Source organism: Hemiscyllium ocellatum, chromosome 3, assembly GCF_020745735.1.
Source record: "Hemiscyllium ocellatum isolate sHemOce1 chromosome 3, sHemOce1.pat.X.cur, whole genome shotgun sequence".
NCBI lineage: Eukaryota > Metazoa > Chordata > Chondrichthyes > Orectolobiformes > Hemiscylliidae > Hemiscyllium > Hemiscyllium ocellatum.
In genome coordinates, this window is record NC_083403.1 from 30,118,905 (window position 1) to 30,127,732 (window position 8,828).

An 8,828-nucleotide genomic window follows, 5' to 3' on the forward strand; every position below is an offset into this window, starting at 1 on the left:
GGCACTCCACAAAGTCTCTTTCTCCAATACCATCCTGATTCTCCCCGTCTACCTGCATGTTGAAATCCCCCATAACAACTGTAGTAACATCTTTGCAACAGGCCAATTTCAGCTCCTGATTCAACTTACATCCGACATCCATACTACTGTTTGGGGGCCTGTAGATAACTCCCAAGAGGGTTACTTTACCCTTAGAATTTCTCAGCTCTATCCACTCTGACTCAACATTCTAGATCCCCCCGCGCAAGGGACTGAATATCATCTCTTACCAACATGGCCACCCCACCCCTCTGCCCGTCAGTCTGTCCTTACGATAGCACATGTAGCCTTGAATATTCATTTCCCAGGCCCTGTCCACTTGAAGCCACATCTGTTATCCCCACAATATCGTATCTGCCAATTTCCGAAAGATCATCCATCTTATTTCTAATGCTTTGTGCATTCATGTATAGTATTTTAATTTTTTTATAGTATTTTTAATTTGCATCTGCATCTTTTCAAGGTTAACATCTTTCCTATAGCAGGGAGTCCACAAATGAAAGCAGTATTCCAAAAATGGCCTATCCAATGTCCTGTACAGTCGCAACATGACCTCCCAACTCCTATACTCAATGCACTGACCAATAAAGTCAAGTGTACCAAACACTTCCTTCACTACCTGTCTACTTGCAACTCTACCTTTGAAGAGCAATGAACTTGCATCCCAAGGCCTCTGTTTGGCAACACTCCCCAGAATCCTGCCATTAAGTGTATAAGTCCTGCCCTGATTTGCTTTACCAAAATTCAGCACCTCACATTGATCTAAATTAACCTCTATCTGCCACTCATGGACCCATTTTATCAATGTCCTGTTATATTCTGAGGTAACATTCTTCACTGTCCACTACACCACCACTCTGCAATCTTACTAACCGTTCCCCCTGTATTCACATCCAAATCATTTATATAAATGACAAAAAGCAATGGAGCCTCCACTTATATCTTATGTTAGTCCCAGCAAATTCTGGCTCAATATGTTTGGTGTGATGCTGCTGCGGTGTTGAAACTGGCTTAATTAATCAATTACAATCTTTCTCAAATCCTGACTCATTGATGCAGGAATAATTAACTATAGTTTGGAGCTTTGAACATCTCACAATATGAAATGTGCGTTTCTGTAAATCTGGACCAAGATTCCAGAAATTATAAGCATTCTTTTGCCACCATGTGACTTTTATTTTGATAAGGCAAGAAACAATGCATTAAATTACAGCACTTTAATTGGGGTCAAGAACAGCAGCTGTGCCAACTGTGAAAGACTTGAATTAAATTAGTTTGACCAGGCTTGACCCAATTTTCAATTATGTGTCTCGTGGCCACAATACAAGTCTGTTCAGTGTTTGGCAACTTTTCATTAATAAATGTCAATTTCAGATATGTCCTGAGGATGGTTCGTGTATGAACTGCAAATGTCGCACCAGTGCACTGCAGCTCAAACTTTTCCAAGTACTGCATGTAAATATTGACATAGCTCTGAGGTGGGTGGGGGCCAATTCCCTGTTCCAGCATTTGAATGATTGTAACATCTCTGCAAAATATTACATTGGTTTACAGAGATGAAGTTAACACTCAAAGGAATTAACAAACAGAATCCTGATGTCAAATGGACCAAAACATGATGAGCTCAGAATAATTAAGATCTGGTAAAGTGCAATTTGAAAACCAAAGCTCTCATAGACTCAAAAACTCACAGATATTTACAGAACAGAAGGAGGCCATTCAGCCCATTGTATCAGCCCCAGTCAACAGCAATCTGGCCATACAAACCTCTTTTCCCAGTTTTTGACCTGTAGCCCTGGAGACAATGGCAATGCAATTGAGTATCTAAATACTGCTTAAATGTTATGAGGGTTTCTGACTCAACCACCCTTTTAGGCAGTGAGTTCTAGACTCCTCCAATCTTCTGGTATAATGAATTTCAGCTCATCTCTCCTCTTAGTCTCTACCCCTTTCCTTCAAACTATGTCCCCTGGTTATTGACCGTTCTACTAATGGAAAAAATGCCTTCCCATCCACCCTGACTGTGCTCCTCGTAATCGTATAGTTCTCTGTCAAGTCCCTTTTTAATATTTGCAACTCCAAAAAAAGGATAATCTCGGCTTTTCCCCATAGCTTAGACACTCCAGTGTAGGCAGCATCCTGGTAAATCTCCTGTGCCCCTGTGCTATCGTATCTTTCTGATAAATGGTGACCAGAACTGCACCCAGTACTCCAGCTATGGCCTAATCAACCTTCTATTCCTTTGGATTACACACATTCTTACAAGGGAGTGGGGACAGAATCCAAGAAGGAGCCCCTTGAATGACTAAAAATATGGACAATAATATTGCTGTTTAAAAAACTCATTCTGTTTAAGCTTTTACTCATCAGGACAATGCACAAGAAGACCAATTCAAGGAGAAAAACAATATTTACATTTATGCTGTGGGTTTGCAAGTGCAGCTGGCTAGGTCTTGTTTGTTGTGAAGTGCAAAAGGTATACAGTACACGGTTTGCAACAATCCATCAGCCTTTAGGAGATATGGATTACATATCCGACACCATACCAGCACGTTACATGTTTAATTGGAAGAGCACCTTATTAACTTGGCAGCAGCATCTTGTTTGTGGCAAACACCGAGCGTGTTTCAACCACAAGGTGAAACAGCAAACTTAATCTGTTACTCAATCATTTGAGATACATTACCAAACATGCTGATCTGAGGCATTCTGGGCATTTTTCAGGAACAAGTGTCTTAAGGCCTTTCATCCATTTGCCTGAAGTACTGCGCTAAATAATCTGATTGGTGTATCTGTCAATCATCATTAACTGGTGCATTCTCCATGGTAACCAGGGACTAATCAATTTCCACTTGCCAACCAATCAACATTCTCCTCCCACGCAACTCTTCAATATAAATGTTAGTTTTCCGTATTGAATCATTATTCTTGGATGCAACAAAATGTGTCTTTTTTCAGTAATAACCAAGTTTTGTACTCCCAAGCGATGATTTGTAAAAATATGGACATTCAAAATAGAATTGAAAAAGGAGTCTGATGGGAAATAACATGCAGTTCATAAAACAGAAGACAACAAAGCTGATGACAGAAATTACAAAGACAATGAAGTACTCAAAAATAACAGGGCTCTAGGAAGCTCAAAAGTACAGAAGGATCTTGGGATCCTTGACCACAGATTCCTAAAGGTGGTAGGACAAGATAATAAGGTAGTTAAGGCAAATGGAACACTTATGTTTATCAGCCATGACACAGATTATGAGAAAAGGAAGGTTTGTTGGAGCTGTACAGAACTTTGGTTCAGCCACAGCTGGAGTACCGTGTGCAATTCTGGCCCCCATACTATGGGAAGGATGTGATTGCACTGGCAAGGATGCAGAGGAGATTTACCAGAATGTTGCCTCACATGGAGCAGTTTAGTTCTGAATAGAGGTTGGATAAGCCCAGGTTGTTTTTCTTTAGAGCAGAGAGGGAGCATGATAGAAATAGCCGCCTTAACCTCTGAGGTTATAAGGGGCATGTTCAGGGTTGATAGAAAGCAGCTATTCCCCTCAGTTCAAGGGTCAATGTTGGTCGGGGAGCAAAATTTTAAAGCAAATGCAGAAGGTTTAGAGGGGATTTGAGAAAAATAATTTTCACCCAGTGGTTGGTAGAAATCAGCAATGCACTGCCTGGGCAGGGTAGTTCAGGTGGGAAACCTCTTAACCATTAAGAAATACTCAGATGAACATTTGATAACATTCAATACAATGGGCCAAATGCTGGAAAGTGGAACTAATGTCGAGTTAAATTAGTTTTGTTGGGGCAGACTCAATGATTAATGATTCAATGATAACTGATAAATGAAAATAAAAGTTGATTCAAGGTGCAATATGACCTATGCCTGGCTTAATTTCTTATAGTTGGTGATTAATGTAAAAACACATAAATCAAACAAGTGTAGTTGATGGAAGGATGGGGCTGATAATGGACCAAAAAGGGGATCGCACTGTGGAGTCAGAGGACATGATTGAGGTAAAAGATATACGAGGAACAGGGTGAGCCATGATTCCCTTGAGCCAATTTTGCCATTTGATAAGATTGTGCCTAATTTTGACCTCAACATGTTTTCACCTGATCATCTTGTCCCTTTATTCCTGTTGAATGTCAGAATCTATCCACTTCAGATTTGAGTATACTCAGTGACTGAACTCTCACGTTGAGTAGAGAATTCCAAAGATTCACAACCGTCAGAGTTTAGAAATTTCTCATCTCAATCCTAAATGGCCACTCCCTTATTGTGAGGCAATGCTGTTTTAGTTCTCAGCATCTATTCTGTTAAGCCGTGTCGAGATCTTATTTGTTTCAATGACATCATTCTTCATTACATTCTTCTAAACTCCAGAGAGCACATTCTGCTCAATTTCTCCACAAGTGACAACAATCTGGTACCAAGAATCAAACAATTAAATTTTTGTTGGATTCCCGCTAAATTAAGTGGACCCTTCCTTAGATATGAACACCAGTGATATTGAAAACTATGCAGCTTTTTGGGTGTGATCTCACCATAATGCCGCATAATTGCAACAAGTTACATCAATTCACTTTTTCAATTGTTTGTCATGCCTGCACGTTTCATGTACAAAATCATTTTGTGTATGAAATTGCCCAATTTCTTCTGTCAGGTTTATTTGAAATCATTAGCGCTCTCATCTGTGGGATGCCGTGATCGTATAGTGGTTAGTACTCTGCGTTGTGGCCGCAGCAACCTCGGTTCGAATCCGAGTCACGGTAGTAATTCCTCTATCTGCTGCAGCTCTTGGGAAACACAAAGGAATCAGTTGTTTGGGTAAGGTAATTTTAATATAGATAAGTTGCAGAGCTGGGCGGAAATGTGGCAAATGGAATTCAATGTAGCTAAGTGCGAAGTCGTTCACTTTGGTAGAAATAACAAGATGATGGATTACTGGGCTAATGGTAGGCTACTTGGTAGTGTGGATGAGCAGAGGGATCTTGGTGTCCATGTACACAGATCTCTGAAAGTTGCCAACCACGTAAATAGTGCTGTGAGGAAGGCATATGGTGTACTGGGCTTTATTGGCAGAGGAATTGAGTTCCGGAGTCCTGAGGTCATGTTGCAGTTGTACAAGACTCTGGTGAGGCCTCATCTGGAGTATTGTGTGCAGTTTTGGTCGCCATACTATAGGAAGGATGTGGAAGCTTTAGAACGAGTGCAGAGGAGGTTTACCAGGATGTTGCCTGGAATGGTAGGAAAATCTTATGAGGAAAGGCTGAGGCACTTGGGGCTGTTCTCATTGGAGAAGAGAAGGTTTAGGGGAGATCTGATAGAAGTGTATAAGATGATTAGGGGTTGAGATAGGGTAGATACTAAGAACCTTTTACCGCTAATGGAGTCAGGTGTTACTAGGGGACATAGCTTTAAATTAAGGGGTGGTAGGTATAGGACAGATGTTAGGGGTAGATTCTTCACACAGCGGGTTGTGAGTTCATGGAATGCCCTGCCCGTATCAGTGGTGAACTCTCCTTCTTTATGGTCATTTAAGCGGGCATTGGATAGGCATTTGGAAGTTATTGGGCTAGTATAGGTTAGGTAGGATTCGGTCGGCGCAACATCGAGGGCCGAAGGGCCTGTACTGCGCTGTATCCTTCTATGTTCTAAGCTGCCTGGGTGCTTCCCCTTCATCAGGTGAAGTCCACCTGACAAAAAGCAGCACTCTGAAAGCTTGTGATTTCAAATGAACCTGTTGGACTATAAGCCAGTGTCATGTGACTTCTGATTTTGTCCACTCCAGTCCAACACCAGCACCTCCACATCATAACAAATTCCTCTGAACTGACATTTAATAACTTCTCGCCATTGCTTTTTTTTTTGGATTCTGTAGTTTGTACCGTGCATCTCCCCACCTTCTTGTCCACTCATTTAACTATCCCTGACTCTGAGACCTCTTCACCATTACTGTCCCTCCTAACTTTTTATCATTAGCAAATAGGATACAGAAAATCCGCTCCTCCATCTTGGTCATTAATATAGATTGTAAATTATAAATAATTTCAGGCAAAACTAGGCAAATTAGGAATAGGAAGGAAATAGTATATGGATAGATTTAGATTTCTGTATAATTCATTCATACAGACATCACTGGGTTGGCCAGCATTTATTAGGCAAATGTGAGGACTGCAGATGCTGGAAATCAGAGTCTGGATTAGAGTGGTGCTGGAAAAGCAAAGCAGGTCAGACAGCATCCAAAGAGCAGGAAAATCGACGTTTCGGGCAAAAGCCCTTCATCAGGAATCAGGAACCTTTGTCTGAAATGTTGACTTTGCTGCTCCTCGGATGCTGCCTGACCTGCTGTGCTTTTCCAGCACCACTCTAATCTAGATCCTGGCCAGCAGTTATTGCCCATCCATAACTGGAGATGGTGGTGGTGAACCACTTTCGAGAACCACTGCTGTTCCCGGGGTGTTGGACACCTGCCATGCTGTTAGGGAGGCAGTTTGGGCTTTGACTCAGCCACAGTAAAAAGAAACAGTGATACATTTCTAAGTCAGGCAGGTGTGTGGCTTGGAGGGGAACCTGAGGAAAGATAAAAGGGGGTTACAGTGGAGTATAAATGTCAGCACTTACTGGTGGCCAAGGCAGTCACAATCTGAGCTGTATACTAATTGTAAAAACAGCTCAAGGCTGGGTCCATTCACCAGCTCAGTAGTAACAATCTATCAACTTAAAAATGAGCTGTTTATTCCTCCTCCAATTTACGTGCTTTCGCTAATATTTTTAACCATGCTTCGAATGTGAGGCACCTTTTCTATTGTCATTTTGATAATCCAAATATAAATTGTCCACTGGTTTCCTCTTAGCTGCCCTGCCAAAGAAAAGTTCTAATTGATTGTCCAGAAAAGAATTTTTTTCTATATAAAGCCACAGTTTCCTTTTATTTGTTTGTGGAATTTGTGTTTCCATGAGATGATCAGCTCCCAACAACCACAACCATCTCCCTTTGCACTCCAACTGGCTGAGAGTTTTGATCTGATTCCCATCACCCCAGTTCTGTTAGGGCCTCTGATGCCATATTAATGAGGTAAAAACAATGACTGCAGATGCTGGAAACCAGATTCTGGATCAGTGGTGCTAGAAGAGCACAGCAGTTCAGGCACCATCCAACGAGCAGCGAAATCGACGTTTCGGGCAAAAGCCCTTCATCAGGAATAAAGGCAGTGAGCTGGAAGCATGGAGAGATAAGCTAGAAGGAGGTGGGGGTGGGGAGAGAGTAGCATAGAGTACAATGGGTGAGTGGGGGAGGAGATGAAGGTGATAGATCAGGGAGGAGAGGGTGGAGTGGATAGGTGGAAAAGGAGCTCGGCAGGTCGGACAAGTCCGGACAAGTTATGGGGACAGTGCTGAACTGGAAGTTTGAAACTAGGATGAGGTGGGGGAAGGAGAAATGAGGAAACTGGTGGTCCACATTGATGCCCTGGGGTTGAAGTGTTCCGAGGCGGAAGATGAGGCATTCTTCCTCCAGGCGTCTGGTGGTGAGGGAGCGGCGGTGAAGGAGGCCCAGGACCTCCATGTCCTCGGCAGAGTGGGAGGGGGAGTTGAAATGTTGGGCCATGAGGCAGTGTGGTTGATTGGTGCTGGTGTCCCGGAGATGTTCCCTAAAGCGCTCTGCTAGGAGGCGCCCAATCTCCCCAATGTAGAGGAGACCGCATCGGGAGCAACGGATACAATAAATGATATTGTAGTGGATGTGCAGATAAAACTCTGATGGATGTGGAAGGCTCCTTTAGGGCCTTGGATAGAGGTGAGGGAGGAGGTGTGGTCACAGGTTTTACAGTGCCACCGCAGTGACTGTGAGTGAACAGCTGAGCTGTCCTGTTAGAACCCAAATTGATTGTCAGTGAATAAGCTTCAAGCAAGTGCCACTTGACAGCATTGTTAATGGCACCATCCAACACTTTCCTGATGATGGAGAAGACGTGGACAGGACTGTCAAGTTGGATTTGCCTTGCTTTTTGTGGACAGGCTTATGCCCGAAACGTCGATTCTCCTGCTCCTCGGATGCTGCCTGGCCTGCTGTGTTTTTCCAGTACCACATTTTTCAACTCTGGTCTCCAGCATCTGCAGTCCTCACTTTCTCCTAGTGGACAGGACAAACCCAGGCATATTTCCATTGTGCCAGGTAGATGCCATTTCTGGTATAGCTATTGATGACTTGCTAGTCTGCAATAAGAGATCAGTCATACCGGGAACAGTCTAGCTTAATATTCTTCAAAAACATCACCAAAGACATTGGGAGATTATGTTGTGATGGCACATTTTCCCATTCATTCAACACTTCCAAAGTGCCATCTTTACTTCCTCCTCATCACTAGAAATCCTATCCAGTTTTGTGTCATCAGTAAATTGGAAATATTACATTTGATGTACATTGTGAATAGCTGGGGCCCAAACACTGATCTCTGCAGTACCCCAGTAATCAGTAATTCCAAGGTGTACCCCTCATTCCTAAAGAAGGGCTCATGCCCGAAACATCGATTCTCCTGCTCCTTGGATGCTGCCTGACCTACTGCACTTTTCCAGCAACACATTTTCACCCCAGTAATCAGTGCCTTCCATTCCAAAAAAGTCTCATTTATTTCTACTATCTGTTGCCTATCAATGAATGAATTCTCAATCCATGTCAATTTATTGCCATCAATCAAGGTGCTGTAATTTTGCACAATAACCTCTTGTCAAAAGCTTTCTGAAAATTAAATATACCACATCCACTGGCTCCCCCTCATCTTATTTGACT

At 42.6% G+C, this 8,828-nt stretch overlaps 1 non-coding gene across 1 annotated transcript; it reads left to right on the plus strand.

Moving 5' to 3' along the window:
* The first annotated feature begins 4,737 nt into the window (after positions 1–4,737).
* On the plus strand, positions 4,738–4,809 carry trnah-gug (transfer RNA histidin (anticodon GUG)). Its single transcript has one exon. It is a non-coding gene; the product is annotated as a tRNA-His (tRNA).
* Positions 4,810–8,828: the final 4,019 nt, after the last annotated feature.